General features: G+C 34.5%; 1 protein-coding gene across 3 annotated transcripts in view; it reads right to left on the bottom strand.

Moving 5' to 3' along the window:
* Positions 1–13,602, bottom strand: part of LOC100372040 (kelch-like protein 40) — a 28,600-nt gene extending 14,998 nt beyond the window's left edge. The window contains exons 1-3 of one of the 3 annotated variants that reach the window (XM_078012642.2): positions 13,509–13,602; positions 13,296–13,375; positions 12,557–12,727 (exon numbers count right to left, since the gene is read on the bottom strand). The gene's annotated coding sequence lies outside the window, so the exon portion shown is untranslated. Of the gene's footprint in view, positions 1–12,556; positions 12,728–13,295; positions 13,467–13,508 lie in introns of those variants that run through there. The other 2 variants (XM_085495461.1, XM_078012643.2) reach the window with 2 other exon arrangements.
* Positions 13,603–18,052: the final 4,450 nt, after the last annotated feature.

Genomic DNA, 18,052 nt, shown 5'->3' with positions numbered 1-18,052 from the left:
GACAAATATGAACTGCCCCATTGTGTGACTACTTTATTATATGAAAAGTAAAAAAAAAACACCCTTTATGAATAGCTATCATGTTGCAAGCTCTGCTTTGTATGCAAATCAACTTAAATAGTTGGTGTCCAGTGGAGGGAGAAGTCAACAGTACTGTTGCCTCCTGAGAAACTACATCTTCAAACACTGCAATCTCTGAAGTGTGTTTTTAAACTAGTATTATAAAAACTCTATCATTCTGTTCTAATAGCTGAAACATATTCCTGTGAGTTTTCATTTGTCGAATGAACTGTTTGTCAAATACAGAATACATATATTTTAGAATAATTTTCTTTTTAAAATGTGGATGAAATGTTTTGCTTTTAATATGTATTTTTTATGTATTGTTTTTGATTTGATAACTTTTGACTAAACAGATTTTCTATTAGCTTCAGATCTTGATCAAAGTTTGGCACCCAGTTCATAGCAGTGCTTATATTGATTTTCTGACATCTTGTTTTCTGTAAAGATTTTATTGGTAGGTTTGCAAATGTGTATCAGACTGTGCAATCTCTCCATGAGTTGGTTTTGAAACCCAGTATGGGATTCTGAGATACATTACCAAGGATATTATTACAAGATAAATCATTTGCTTCATTGAACACATACAACAATGCATATTTCCACTGAGATCAGTGACCTTTGATGTGTATCACCAGTGATCAGTCAAGTAGAAACAGTCAAAATATTTTATCAGATTTTCTCAATTTTTGCATGATATTTTCATACAGGATATCTGTTGTTCAAACTCAGGGAAGACTTTATACTGATGAATAAGGTGACCAAGTTTGATAAAGTTTGGAATAGAATTAGTAAAGTTATTATGAACACAATAACAATTATTAACGACGACGACAACAACAACGACGACGACAACGCCGGACAAAATTTTTCCCTTAATATACCTTTCCCTTCCATCTTTGATGGTACGGGCAAGGTAAAAAGCGAAATATTGGGCGAAATGAGTATTGATGCCCATTTATAGCTTGACATGCGTCACCAAATGGGAACATGGTTAGAGTTGGTAGTACCATGGAAGGTACTCATCCATGGTAGTACCAGTACTAGTATACGCGGCAGTGTTCTCCCCAGACTCCATGCCAAGCGTCGCGGGTGATTTGCATAACAATGCATCTAATTTGCATAATAATTTGTTTATCCAACAAACATTGTGATACATTAAGTACAATAAAGAAGAGATATTATTTATAGCTCATATATTTTATATCACTTGATTGTATATTAAGTGTGCATCAAGTCAACAGTTTGAAAGAGAATAGCAAAAAATGTATTGTTATGATTATATTGTTATCCATGGAGGTAACTGGTTCATCATTATTTTGTGTACAACAAGTACATTCAGTTTTAATGCCCATGTCACTGTCAGTTCATATGACGTGGGGAAAAACATTTTTTGGTTAAATTTGTAAAGTCTGCCAGATTGCGGGTTATCGGAATGTGACTTAGAAATTAATAAATCAATAATGAAATTTATTTTCTACAACGGCATTTCAAAACTCATGTCAGTGATTTTCCATTCATAATTATACCTTATGCGTAACACTACGATCACCACGGGTATTCTCTGCTGCTGTTGCGATCATCTGTCCCTGACTTTTTGGTTTAAAAATACACAAATTTAGAATGTTTTGTTAATTAAAACGATTCATTGACGATTATCTTAGAAATTACATCAAAATCGCCAATGAGATGTTGTTTTTAAACATCGCGGAAAAACATGCACTCAGCGCCGCCATCTTTGTTACCTCGATCGGAATCCCCCTTGTAACCCAGCATGCATTGGTCTCGATGTCACCATGCGTTACGTCACTTCAGTGGCGTTCCTCGGTAATGAGGCACTCGATGCATGAGGTATTTCTAGAGGTCAGGGTTCGTTTTTTCTTCGGCCTTCTCGTCTGCAGTTGAATAATTTTTGCTTCCATTTATTTACGATTTTTTTCCAATGTGACTTAATTTCACTTGTTTTTTTTTAATTCTTGGTAATTTTGTCATCAGCGATGGAGTAGTAAAAACCGCAATTTACCGCAGTGCAGCAAATCGGGGTAGATCTTCCCGACGCAATGGACAAATTATTACTTTGCAGGCCCCGATCCCCTTGACAGACTTCCTGTAGACTTCCGTTTTATCACTGTTTTTGTAAGGCTAACAAAGACAGGATTACCCTTCGATCAATACATGTTATTGTTTTAAAGATGTGCAAGATGAGGCTGACACTTGTAAACAATACAACAACTTAAGCATCGCGGACAGGGTTTCAAGAATCGCGTGCGAAACGAAAGCGACGCGGCTATTCGTGCAAGCGACGCGGGCCCGCGGTGCTTGAAAGGCCTGGGGAGAACACTGCGCGGAGAGGGAATCCAGAGAGAGAACAGCCAGCATCCCTTTCACGCGAAAACGTGAAATCTCGACGGATTTGTTTCGTTCTCACATGTAATATTAGGTTTTGTGGGCTTCTGAGTTCAAAAAAGATGACTAAATCAACCAAGAAGCAAGCGTTTAGAGACATACCTATGCAGAAGTTGGTTTGCCAGTACTTAATCCATTTTTAACACCTAGGCTACTCTATTGACATTGGTTGTTTATTTCATGGATTTGGCACTTGAGGTGGCTGATAAGTCGTGTCGAAAACGTGCACAAAACGACCATTCTGTCTATAAATAATAATAGATACAATCCAATGCCTAATTACAAATTACACATAATATATGCAGTATACAGGGTAAAATGACATAGCAAACTAACTGACAATGACTACTTTTCAAAACTAGCTATGAACAACAATCATATACCGGTACTACCATAAAATACACAGTATGATGAATTTTTCCACTTACTTTTTCAATCTGACCACAATATTAGAAAAGACTCCATTCACAATCTGTGTACTGCTTCTCAAATAATGTTACAACTTAATTTTGAACATAACCAAAACTGAAGTGGCCAGAATCAATGCAGAACAGTGTGAACACATTGAGTACTAAAAGATGGAAACAAAATTTTATCATATGTAATGGGACCTCATATAAATTATCTTTGTGCCAAGTTTTAATGGAACATTTCCAAGTTGGAGTTACCCTGACACAGCATCACAGGGAACAGAAAAAAATAATAGTCCGCCTTATTGGACTTAATAATCAAGGACTAAGAATGAGAAAAAAATGTATTAAAGTAAATTTTTACTCTAAAATGTACTTTTAATGCACAATATATTTCAATCCATGGTCTATTATAAGGGTTTAATCATAATACACATACCACATGTGTGACTTCACTCTGCATACACATTCCATTTGCCTGCAATGGCCCAGCCTGGGCTATCTTTAGAACACATAACATGAAACAAAGAGGCAAAAAAGGGGAGTTCTATAACTGTATTAGAATTTTGTTATTTTCTCTTTAACCACTCTGTGATTATATCTCACTCAGCTTATTTTCAGCTATAAATATTTTGTAAATTAAAAATAAATATAACAATTTTATGAAGAAAAATTAGAATAAACAAATAATACCGAATCATTGAAGAACAAGTTCTAAATCACTTTGGAATCTGATAATGTTATATATAATATATACACAAAAAATACAAATAAAATATCTGACTAAAAAAATGACTCAAATAATTGAGGACAATGACTATCAATTTTCAAACATGAAAATCAACCCCTATACTGCAATAGAACATTATGTGCATTTTCCAAAATTATCAAACAAATTACAAAAAATGTGTTTGCTGTAAAAATTATTTATATAATACTTGATAATTGATATATATTGTGAAAAAAAATGCCATTTACTTTAAATTACTAAATTTGTGTCTACCAACATGCATTGTACATATGGCCATGCTTGAACATTAAAAAAAAACTTTTCAAAGTTTGCTTTTTTTTGGAAAAAAAAGTGTCAACTCTCAATTAGATTGAGGTATGAACAGTTTAAAAATAAATAAAAAGAAATACAACATATTTCTAATGTTTGAGATAATATGATTTATAAATTAATCCATGATAAAGTAGGACATGTAACATAAGGGTAAGGCTAAGCACAACCCTTGAGACAACACATAACGAACCAAAATCCTGAAGTATGATATTTCAAACAGGATTTAAAACAGATCACATAAAAAGTTATGGTCTGTTTATAATGTCAACATTCCCAGTCAAACAATAGAACTATAAAAAATAATGAGGTACTCTGTAAAATGCAGAGAATGTTAAACACTATGCTAGTTAAACATTGAAATTAATATTGCAGCCATATCTACTTGTTGAGTTGTTAAACATTGTAGCTTGAGAAAGCAAGAGGAGGACAAGAAAAGGAACAACATGGAAACTTGTGTCTGATATTTATTATATATATTTATTAGCATTAAACAGCCAAAAAACTGATTTTTGGATAGCTTCGCGCCAAATGTATCTCCTCCTACAAATTTGGGATAAAACACTTCAGACATAGCTCATTCTACTCAGCTTGAGTGTGGGCACAAAGTTACTATTTGAATTTTTGATATCTTTTTTTCATTACCGAGAAATTTGACCCCAAAGTTAGGGTTACAGTTCACCAAGAATTGCTTTTTAACTCTTTTGTGATTTTTTTGGCTTGGCTGATTTTGTTCATACTTCAAAGGTAGGTCGTGCCGTCACTAATTGGAAAAAAATCCTGGCCCACCACTGCCACTGCAACATCCAAAAACTGATTTTTGAATACTTTCGCCCCAAATGTATTACCACCTACCAGTTTTGTACACAGTCAGCTGGCATCGGTGTCGCTGGGTGTATATGATAAAGGGAAGTTGTGCAGCCAAATTTGCCGAGTTCGCAGTTTTTCGCCAATAAAAATATAACTAAGGCAAAAACCTACGGTTTTTCAGCATTTTTGTAATAAAGACATTCTCTATCAATAATCCGCCCAAAACAGGAACATTTCTACTAATTCTTGTGTTTTTTTGACGTTTTTCGAAAAACCTGCGATTAGGCTGCGAAAGTAGAACAACGCAAGCGAGATACAGGTAAGGCTCGAATTTCATAGACGCAGGTCATTTAGATCGGATGGTTACTTTTGTTTTAGGTTCGTTGTTGTTGTTGTTTTGGGTGAATATAGAACATGTTCAAGCCCAAAATTGTAGCAATAATGTTCACGTTGCTGTACGTTAAAACACACTCTCGAACTTGACAACATTCACTTACGGACCATTAAGATTTATGATTCAATTGCTGACTGGGATAGCTGCATTTAGTGTTCATTTCTATGCAATATAAAATCATATCGATGCTGTGGGCGGCGAAGGCTGACAGATTGTTTTGGTTCTGTGGCTGGCTCTCATGGCACGGGCAACTGACATTAGCTGATTTTTTTTTTACTATTCTGACGTGTTCTGGGCTGTATATAACAGTCAGACACTAACTAGTAGGTTGGTACTAGTAAACAGCCCAGGACATAGTCAATATAGGAGTCTGAATCAGTTAGGCCCTGAAAATAGCGTCATTGCACAGTATTCCATTACTGAATTATTGACAAGTTCTTACTAGCTTATACTAAAACAAGCTAATAGGCTGGTTGTGATTGGCTCCGCTCACGGCGCCACGGTAGGCACAGGGGCACCATATACGAAGTTCGCCACTTAGTCACTATATTTTATTGCTAGGACAGATTTTGCTGTTAAATTTATTATTTCCAACCGTTTTGCGGTAGTATTTTCTAGATTGAAGGCAGCATTTACAGTTCATTCAAAGTTCAAAGTTGCGTTGGGATTACATTGATACAGTGTAACAATGTCGACGCCAGTGATCTCTTACCAGTGTGCAACGTAGCCAAAATAAAAAGCATGATCATTTGAACACGGCTATAATTACAAAACTGGTAGGAGGTAATAAATTTGGGTCGAAAGTATTCAGTTTTTGACTGTTGCAATAACAGTGGCGGGCCAGGATTTTTTTCCAATTAGTGACGGTACGACCTACCTGTAAAGTTTGAACAAGATCAGCCAAGCCAAAAGAATCACAGAGGAGTTAAGAGTTGTTGCTGATGAAAAATTACCTCCACTTTTAGGTAAATTTTCTCGGTAATGAAAATAGACATAAGAAAAACAAACAGTATATTTTTGCCTGAACTCCGTGCTTTTGGGGTCAAATTTCACGGTAATGAAAATAAATTCAAATCGTAACTTTGTGCCCACACTCAAGCTGAGTAGAATGAGCTATGTCAAGGGTGTTTTATCCCAAATTTGTAGGAGATGCATTTGGCGCGAAGCTAATAAAAAAATTTTTTTTGGCTGTTGCTATGGCAACGGTGGTCCAATTTTTTTTCCAGATTTTTTCCAATAACTAAAGTGAAGGTGTGGCCTACCCGCCAATTTTGAGCGAAATTGGCCAAGCCAAAAAAATCACAGATTAGAAATAATATGTGAAAACACTGGAAATCACACACACAGACGCACACATACAAACCTACAAAAGTGATTATAAGGCCAATCCTAGCGGAGCGGATCGCAAAAAGTGATTTTAAAGGAAATCCTTGCGGAGCAGATCGCCAATATGTTATTTACAGTACTTACAAATTCCCACTTCCAGTCCGATTAGAATTAATATACACCATGAATATTCACTTTTGAGAGTTTTGGTATGTGTTGGTTCTTGGATATTTTAGCTTCATCGTCCTGTACTTCATTTAATAATTCAAACTTCCCAGATTGTGTCAAATCAGAGAGTTTCTTGATTTCAATATCGAAACCGCCTTGGCTTAATTATTTGCTGGGGGGGGGGGCACTTAGGTAAGTGCTCTGCAACTTGCAGCGCATGAACCTAAACATGTTAGGTAATCAAATTCACGGGAAGTTGACAATCCCTAATACTGCTAAATCGCCAGTTGTGAACTTTATCAGGATTCCCGTATAAAGTTACACATCATTCTAGCAAGGAAAAATATTGATTACTGTTGTGCAGGTTATATAACAAGCAGCTACAGCTATATGTAATATCAAAGCAATTTCACTTGCGGTTTTTAACAAGAAGTCGTAAATATCACTTTTTACCAAAAATTACAAAAATATTCACCAAAATTAGAGAATTGAAGATATCATGAAATGAACAAATCTGAGAGAGGTCAACCCAAGGTACATATACACCAAGTATCAAAGCATTCAGGCTTGTAGTTTTCAAGAAGAAGTTGAAAAAGTAAAACATTGACACGGACGACGACGGACAATCACTCATATGATACCGGTAAGCTCCGCTAGACAAAGTCGACAGCGAAGCTAAAAACATGCCTGCCAGTTGGCTATTTTAAAGGAAATCACTAAACTATTTGACATACATCAGTAAGTCATCAAGTTCCATGCTCATACTAAGCACCAATATTTAGGAGGGCAGTACTAGTTTTACTTTCTTTCTCATTTTCAAGTTGCTGCAAGTTATCTCTCACATTTTCTCAGAGATGTCAATGAAACTTGGTAGGTTGATGAACAAGTATGTGTTACATAGGCACATACATTTTTTTTCCAAATCTGAAAATCCTAAGTAGGTCCTTTTCAAGGTTTTTTATCCAAAATTACCTCTCTCTACTACACTGACAGAGCAACTGAGCATGCTCAGAATAACTGATTCTGTTAAATTCAGATTCATGAATTCTTGATTTCTGATTCACAAGTTTTACCAAATGTATTCGATCGGTAGTGTATACTTTTCATAACTCAGAACCTCAGAACCAATTTCCCATTTCTCAGAACCCAATTTCAAAATAGCTTCCTTATTATCGGAAGTCATCTTTTAGGTTATTATTAATATGACCACACCCTACCCAAAAAATATGCAAATAGCTAAATCCAGTTATTTCCTTTGATCTCAGCAACCATTGAGCCGATTTTGTTAATATTTGGTAGGATTGCACCTTGACACGAGTATGTGCTTCTGACGGTAATGGCCACGCCCTCCCGAAAATATGCAAATTAGATCAATGCAGTTATTTGCTGCTATCTCCACCACCATGGTGTCGATTTCATTCATATTTGGTATGATTACACCTTGGCACGAGTAGATGTGCCTTTGGCAATAATGACCACCCCCTCCCAAAAATATGCAAATTAAAACAATGCAGTTATTTGATCTTTGATTTGACCCAGGTCTTTTTAATATACTAAGACCTTAATTAACAAAGAAGTCATGTACATCAAGGTTCACTCAGATTTATGAATGCAGTTTCTTGAGCAAGTATACATGTATGACAAATAGTTTTGTTGCACTTAGTAGTTTCTGAACATGTTTTTAGTTGTCAGTACAAAACTAGATTATGGGAAATCATTTTATGATGAGTTGTAACCACAAAGAGTACATATTTATTCACCTGTTTGCAGATGTTCCTTGTACTATTTTATAATCAAATAACAGGGACTGTGACATTCATGTCTTGTTAGTGTTTAAATGTTGATTTTTAGAACAAACAAGCAGCCTGTCGGGTGAGATAGTTCCGCTGTTAGCAAAAAACATTTCAATTAAAGAACTGAATATATCACTTGGAAATGAACAATACGTATGGTATTAAAGCAGTCCGACTTGCTGTTTTCAACAAGATGTCTAAAATATCACTTTTACCAAAAATGACAAAAATATTCACCAAAATTAGAGAATTGAAGATATCATCACGAAATGAACAAATCTATGAAATCTGCTCGAGGTGCAAATACACAAGGTATCAAAGCAATAACAATTGTAGTTTTCAAGAAGAAGTTGAAAATGTAAAAAGTTGACACGGACAACAGACAATCACTCATATGTCAAAGTCAAAGGTTGGTGAAAGGTCAACAGAAAGGAAAACAAATCAATGTGTGTATGTTTTGCCATTATTGTACCAACTTTGTCCAGGCATGTCTGAGAAATGGCATCTGACACATAGACAGAACCCAAAACATAAGTTTAGAATACTTTTAATATTTTTTTAGCAAAAACCACATATCATTTTTACCAATTTTATGTTTTTAGCTTGTTTCAACTATCTGCAAAACAACAGTGTGGCAGAGAATTATAAAACAATATTCATAGAGATACACTAAATTGAGATTTGACACTGCCTGATACATATCCAAGTTAAATATGAATGAAATGCAATTGTTTGAGTTAGGTTCAAATAAATAATTACTGGTATCACAATCATAATATCAGCACATAGTAAAATTTACGAAGAATAATATGGGGTGGATTAAGTATATTATATGTATACAATTCTGTGATTTCTCATTATTTATAAATAATGAGTTTTCAAATCAATTATATAGAAATCATGAGTGAGATGAGTGATAACCCAAAGCGCAGCAAATCTGTGTACAACGACCCAGGTGACTGACTGAACCAATATCGAATAGATATGGAAATTTTGAGCTCTGAAATAGCGATTGTTGTGTCACAGTGAATCATAGTTGGGGGCACGAACTCTTTTTCATCAGCCTCATGCCCCGGGTCATCACCGTTTACGGCTGCAGGAGCTATATTTATCGAGTTGTAATTATTCATACACTATGATGTTCGTGCTTCATTATTTACAAGTCTGTATTATTATTTACAAATACCAAGCTTACTTAAATATAATGGTATTTATTTATTTATAAATGATGCACTTTGCTGCATAATATGTAAATAATATTACACACTTTTCTGATTATATACGAAACACAATTGTTTGTATATAAATCACATAAATATAAATAAAGAATTTAATACGTTGATCCTTAGTTTGTAAATAAATGCTGCAATAACAATTATTTTTATAGCATTGAACTCGACCTTCATAATTTGTTTTATATGTATAACATATCTCAAGTCATAATTAAATAACATTTGAGTAATGAAAGTAAAATTATTTATAAATAATAAAATGTACATATAGATGTTATTTATATATAATAGTACAAAACTTCTTATTTATAAATAAATCAAACATCCTCACTCATGATTTCTATATAATTGATTTGAAATCTCATTATTCATAAATAATGAGAAATCACAGAATTGTATACATATACAACATGTAATAAGCTTAAATCCCTAAAAAACGCTATATAAATAAATGCACAAACGGCACCCCATAGAATAAACTGCAAAGAGTAAGAGTTACTAAAAATCAGGTGGCAGGATTTTAACCAGTTTGGAATTTAGGTGGAAACAGTTTTGGCCATATAAACAATATAAATAATGATATATACTGGGCATAAAACAATACAATAATATTTATATAAAGAACAAGCAGCCTGTCGGCTGAGATAGCTCCGCTGTTAGCAATGCACATGGCAATTAAAGAACAGAAGATATCATTAGAAAATGAACAAATCTGAGAGAGGTCCACATGTAGTACCTATATGTATAATATATCAAAGCAATTGGACTTGCGGTTTTCAACAAGAAGTCGAAAATATCACTTTTTACCAAAAATTACAAAAATATTCATCAAAATTAGAGAATTAAAGATATCATCATGAAATGAACAAATCTGAGAGAGGTCCACATGTAGTACCTATATATGTAATATCAAAGCAATTGGACTTGCGGTTTTCAACAAGAAGTCGAAAATATCACTTTTTACCAAAAATTACAAAAATATTCACCAAAATTAGAGAATTAAAGATATCATTACAAAATAAACAAATCTGAGAGAGGTCCACATGTAGTACCTATATATGTAATATCAAAGCAATTGGACTTGCGGTTTTCAACAAGAAGTCGAAAATATCACTTTTTACCAAAAATGACAAAAATCTTCACCAAAATTAGAGAATTAAAGATATCATTACAAAATGAACAAATCTGAGAGAGGTCCACATGTAGTACCTATATATGTAATATCAAAGCAATTGGACTTGCGGTTTTCAACAAGAAGTCGTAAATATCACTTTTTACCAAAAATTACAAAAATATTCACCAAAATTAGAGAATTGAAGATATAATTACAAAATGAACAAATCTGAGAGAGGTCTACATGTAGTACCTATATATGTAATATCAAAGCAATTGGACTTGCGGTTTTCAACAAGAAGTCAAAAATATCACTTTTTACCAAAAATGACAAAAATATTCACCAAAATTAGAGAATTAAAGATATCATTACAAAATGAACAAATCTGAGAGAGGTCCACATGTAGTACCTATATATGTAATATCAAAGCAATTGGACTTGCGTTTTTTAACAAGAAGTTGAAAATATCACTTTTTACTAAAAATGACAAAAATATTCACCAAAATTAGAGAATTGAAGATATCATCATGAAATGAACAAATCTGAGAGAGGTCTACCCAAGGTACATATACACCAAGTATCAAAGCATTCAGGCTTGTAGTTTTCAAGAAGAAGTCGAAAAAGTAAAACATTGACACGGACGACGACGGACAATCACTCATATGATAAGCTCCGCTCGACAAAGTCGACAGCGGAGCTAAAAAGTGACCATAGTGTAAATGCTAGTAAGAAGTGTCATTTATGACCAAAACTAAAACAATGAGGTTAACAGTTAACAAAATTAGTTTGAACAGGATCAGATAAACATTGTTCAAGTTATTATAACCACAAGAATAGGGCAATTTTAAATGACACTTTCACCAATATGGGGAAAAACTTACATGTAAAAGTTTACAAAACAAAAATGAACTTGGCTGAGATCCCAAACTAAGTTTCAAAAAAATTGGATATAAACAGTTTGAGTTATCGTAACCAAAAACTTTACAATAGAGATAACAACAAGGACTGGCATTTCCCTTCACCCTTTTGCTACCATATATTATTTAATGAAAACTTAATATATACCAGTTGAAATTGCTGACAGCAATAAGAGTTTCATGGTCAATGTTCATTAAAGCTATCATCTGAAGGCTATATGGTTTATATCACTTACAATTTGTTTACAGCTTACATTAATGGTGAATGAAATACTTTGCTTCAGACATTCCTAACTAATAATAGCCTATCATTATTCAAAAAGTGTCTTGATATGGTGTTGTAGAAAAATCATTATTCAAACAACAGAGACAGTAAGCATGTGATATAACTGAGCACAAAATCAATTTCTTAATTATTTATGCCAGTACCTCAAAGTACAAGGAGATTGTTATCTAAGATGGCCGATTAATACATTTTCTTTGGCAATGTTGGTACAACTTATCTACCTCTAAAAATAAGAAAATTCTCACACAAATTACTAACATAATATAAATAGTGATAAATTATAGAGTTATTATTAAAAAATAGAGAATTGATGGTCTTTTCTTCCATGGATTAAAACACCTATAAATTCAACTAATAGGTTCATAGCTTGACAATAGAATAGACATTCACAACTATCGGGCTCCAATACGTATAAATAAAATATGTATAAATAAATCAACCAGAACTCAACAAAGTCAGAGCAATATTAACAGTTTCTTATAGGGGAAAATAAGTGGAGGAAACACACTGGAAAAAATAATAAAACTAAAATAAAAGAACTAAAATATCTAAACATAGTTTTATTTTATTAGATACTTACATTATTTACTTTACAGAATTTACAATTCCAGGATTGGGAGAGACAGACACTTAGTAAGATCAGTAATTTATCCAGGAATTTCTTCAGTCAATCTATAATATCAACATTCTGACATAATTCCACAGGACGCCTTGCTAGACAATGATGTAAACTTCAGTGTTCAGCATCTGCCTTCAAAAACAAAATAAGAAACTAATAAATCAAATTAAGAGGATGTGATTAAGTGAGCAACAAATTGTGAACAGCTGAGGAGACACAATAGATACAGCATCAAATGGAAGAGTCATCAAGTAAGAGACAGACAGTCAGACAGACAGATGAGGCTACCATAGAGAAGCAACATTCTGTGAGTCATAAGCATGTGACTATGCAGATGTTAACCCCATATCGGCAAACTGCCATCATTTCTTGGCATCACTGAAGAAAGTAACTGTTCCTCACAAATGTCACAGTTCAGACATGTACATTCAAATCTGGCCTGTATTCAATTTCAAATAAAAATAATCTTCCGACGACTTTGAACTTTGATTTTGTTTGAAATGGCAAAATTAATATCCCTAACTGTATCTATAAGTGTAGATATGTACCTACGGGGTTTGAAGACTACTTATACATAACTTCCTTTAAGTTGAGTTTGTCTTTTGAAAAACAGCGAAATAAGTCATCCGACTCGACTCAAGTTGGAGTGAAATAACTTTTCAATGAAACTATTAAAACTTTTCAAAAACCCCAAACTTACCTAAGCATTCTGATCATACCCCTCCCCAATCTGGATTAGCAAGCGACGGACTGCGCGGCACTCGGTGTTCTGAAAGGGATCTACAAAAAAAGAATTCACAAAATAGCTGTGGCGCAGATAACCAGTGAGATATGTGTCCTTGTCAAGTCTCCAATTCCGAACTCACTGGGGCCCAGTAAAATAAAAGGGGGATTGAATATGCAATTAACTCACTCGTGGTTTTATCTTGCTGAATAATGAATCGCTGCTGTCCGAAAAAGGAGTTGATTGAAACTTAACACCGATGTGATAGACTGACGTCACTAGTGGTTGCTTGGAGTAATGTTTAATATTTATAGGAGGCGTTCAAATCGACATATGATTCGACGTTCCGTTTTAGAATACATTTGTGAACGTCCGTCGTCATAGGAAACACTCACTGAAGCCTAATATCTTATTACTACTATGTTTTACTGCCAACAACCAAAATATACCCCTCATCATGAGAGCGTTTTGCTGTTTTGAACGTGTTTTGAGCATCGCGCAAAGGCATAAAGCAGACGAAAACAACCCTCTTCGATGATGACCTTTAACCTGGCAGTGCATGATGGGTATTTCACATTAGTTAAACCTTGCCGGTTTTTTAAGCAATATTTATTCATCTCAGTATTCAACGATATGCACGTGTAACTCAATAATGATAGAAGACTTTATTTACGGGTATTTAAATCAAAAGCACTCGTATTTCATTGGTTAACAAGTAACAAACAAACACACTCCAGTGGTGACGAATCTATTTACGTTTGTTGATTAGAACCGTTTTGTTGTTGTGAGATTTGTTGTTTGTATCCTGGTATTTATAATTTCCGACTTTATTCGACAGGTAGGTAAAACTTTAATCATTTAGTTCTTCAGGCCTCATTGCAGTGTGTTTGTTAATATTGTACAACTTTGCCATACCAAATCAGTCTGTGAAATCGGACTAGGCCGGCCTATTGTCAAAGCGGTTCATACCCTATGTTCCGAAATCCCCATGTTCCGAAATCCCCATGTTCCGAAATCCCTATGTTCCGAAAAATGAAAAAAAAAAAAAAATTACATGATAATTAAAACACCACAACGATCGGTCACTACTGAGGGCAGACTGGATATTAACGGGTTACCGATAGAGGGCGTATATGTCGTCAATTACCTTAGCGTCTCTATTGACCAGAATATGGAAAGCTCACATTGATAAAATTTGCAAAGTTATTGCACCAAAAATTGGATTAATTTCACAACTACGTCATTTTGTACCTAGAAAAATTCTACCACACATTACATATTACCTCGAAATCTGGGGTAATACATATGCTACTCTACTTCAACAAATATATCTCTTACAGAAAAAAATAGTATGCCTCATCACTTTCTCTGATTCGTATTCCATGCTGCTCCTCTTTTCAAAAAACTTAGAATACTAGACATTTTTTTCACTTTGCAAGTTACACACCTGTTTATTTGTCTTTGATCTCAGCAATAAATATTTTGTACATGATATTTACAATTATTTGGACCCATTGTCCCATAATTATCAAACCCCTTTAGCTTGAATTATTATTCTCCAAAACTGAATCTTACACTCAACCAACACAATCTAAAATACTCTGCAACAAAACATTGGAACTCATTGCCTGATGAATTTAAAACCATCACTAAAAGACATATATTTAAAGCAAACATTCAAAATTAAAATAAAAAGAGAACATATTTTGATATTCTAAACATTTAATTATAGTGATCAATAAAATAAAATACTCTAAAGAGAAAAAACGACAAATCACAGTAACTAAATTAATGCTGACTTTCTGTTGAAAAGGATAAGTGCGTGAATGGTGGCGTTTGATGGGATAGCCGGTAGGCGATCAGCTGCGATAAAAAACATGAACGTGAAGCTAACGTCAATTTATAACTAAATGGGCCCCGTATACGAAGTTCACAAACAAATTATTCAGTCTTTAGAAGTCACTTAGTTTATTACTAGGATATATTCTGCTGTTACAATTATTATTTTCGACCGTTTTGTGATAGTATTTTCTAGAATGAAGGCATTTACAGTTCATTGGAAGTTCAAAGTTGTGTTGGGATTACGTTCATACAGTGTAACAATGTCAACGCCGGTGATCGCTTACCAGTGCGCAACGTAGCCAAAATAAAAAGCATGATCATTTGAACACTGCTATTACAAAACTGGTAGGAGGTAATAAATTTGGGGCGAAAGTATTAAAAAATCAGTTTTTGGCTGTTGCAATGGCAGTGGTGGGCCAGGATTTTTTTTCCAATTAGTGACGGTAATGATCCACCTGTCAAGTATGAACAAAATCAGCCAAGCCAAAAAAATCACAGAAGAATTAATACGTGAAAACACTGGAAATCACACACACACACAAGTGATTTTAAGGGCAATCCTGACGGAGTGGATCGCCAACAAATTCAGAGTGGATTCGAGCAAAGATAATACATTTTTTTTTACTTTTTTTTGGTATTGAGAAATCGGCACTGGCTATATTTGAGGAAATATGAGGGAATCATGTCAAACTGTCGCGCCATATCTACGTGCCGTCTATTAAGCATCTGTAAAAATAAGAGTGAAAGTTTAAAATGCAGAACATAGTGAGCATCAAACAGTAGTTTCGCCCACGTGCGCTTTCAGTTTTCATCGGCGTCGAATTGACAACCCTCTGCTTAATTGAAAACTATGTTTGCGACTCTGCGCTACGGTCATATGGTAACTGTCAAGAAGAAATTTCTCCACATCTCTTTGATTGTTTCTGCATACGGATGCCTGTTGTCGTTAAGGGCCATGGCGTTTCTCCAGCCAGGATTGAGGGGCTATACACAATGGATACAGGTACCAAAAGAACAAGGTCTGGAAACAGAAGATTTTCTGGAGGTGCTGGAGACCAACGTGCAAAGCTGGATTGCAGACACTACTGTTCGACGAAAGAGCGGCGCGGCCAAGAATACAAGTGATTGATGTAAGTACAATGTACATTTACAATTGGCACTTAGAATCATAGTTAATGTAACATCAAATTTTAATGCATCCCTGGAAGATGTCTTGCTCTTACGTTCTCATCCTTTTGGGAAGGGTGCGAGATTTGTTAACACTAGCTATTGGTAGTAGTTAAGAAGACACTATAGGTACGACCATGAGGGCGCTGTTCATATTGAGACACGATGATGTCACACAGGGTGGGATGACATCACAATGGGGATTCGTGCATAAATTAGCATAAATGAGCGACCATGGTCGTAAAGGGTTCATTTTAATAAGGATGACGTCACAATTGGATACTGTGAATACATGTGGATACATAAAATGTATGAGGTAATGAGGTCATCGTGAATACATTTGCATAAATTACCATCAATTTTTTTTTTAATTATTTTTAGGGGCCCAAGCCTGTAGGGCGTGGCCCCTATTTTTATTGTCCGGTTTTTAGGGCCCCAAGCCCAAAGGGCAAAGCCCTTTTATTATCGTCCGTTTTTATCTTCTTTCTTTCTTCCTTAACTTTTTTCGTCAAGCCGTTTGAGAAAACCGCTGAACAGAATGGTCTGAAAATTCTCTATAATGATAGCCCCTTATGTGAACTGGTGCAACATGCTTTCAGAATTTTGATTGGTCAATTAGTTTGGCTGCCATATTTTATTGAAATAAAACCGGAAGTGGCTGTTTGACCACTTTCTGAGGGTCTAGGCGTCTAGATTTTTTTATGGTATATAGTACAACTCATGTGTAATAGATATCAGCAATAAAAACTTTAGCGGTCAAGTGACTTTCCACGCCATTTTGTTTTTCCTAAAAAACGCAAAAAACACTTAAAAATCTTCTTCAGAACCACCGAGTACATATGAGAAAAATAATATATTTCCGATAAGTCGCGTGGTTTGGCCGCCATCTTGGATTTTGTGAAAATAGAAATTATGCAACTACATGTTTTGTATTAGTCTGATTTCTTTCAAATTTTGTATGTGCATTTGTGTGATCAGATACATCATTTCGCCCCAATAGCACACTGCTAGGGCACTTGGCCGGGCACCCATGGGGTGGGGGGCATCTAACCTAATTAATATGCATAACTGATATATCTCAAGCACTGTTGCAGTTAGGAAGATGAATCTTGTGTTACTATGACAACATTGAACAAGAGATTTGATTAAAATAACAGATGACCATATATGGTCATGTGAGCTCATTAGTATACATAACCTTTATATCTCAAACAAATATATGGAACCAACTGCATTTCGACCTCATGGTACTAATCATTCAAACTAACCAATTGTGTATCATGTGAATCATTCGATCTCATTATTTATGGAATATATGTTTGAAAGCTTGGGCCCCTGTGACGCTGCTTGCAGCTTTAATTTTAATTATTTTTAATTGGACGAGCATGGACGTCGCAAAAGATTTTCAGAATGTATCGTAAAGGGCGCTCACACACACACGCAGACACGCTAATAAATACACATCATTTTTAAATGTTTATTACACAAAAGATGGGTAAAACTACTAAGATCAGTGACATGGAATATACATTTTTTTTGTTTTGTTTTTTCAGTAAATAATCAAAAAAGAATGGTTTAAAAAACTGAGTAATATAAGAATAAGAATGATATTATTGGTAATATTTAATAACAGTAATAATAATAATAATTTATTTACCTAGAAAATATTTCATACAATACTCAAAATTGTACATGCAGTCTAGGTAAAATGGAAATAGCTTAAA

Source organism: Saccoglossus kowalevskii, chromosome 21 (assembly GCF_978046115.1).
Source record: "Saccoglossus kowalevskii chromosome 21, keSacKowa6.1, whole genome shotgun sequence".
NCBI classification, from domain to species: Eukaryota; Metazoa; Hemichordata; class Enteropneusta; family Harrimaniidae; genus Saccoglossus; species Saccoglossus kowalevskii.
The sequence above is the reverse complement of the archived record's forward strand: the minus strand, read 5'-3'. Positions and strand labels throughout refer to the sequence as shown.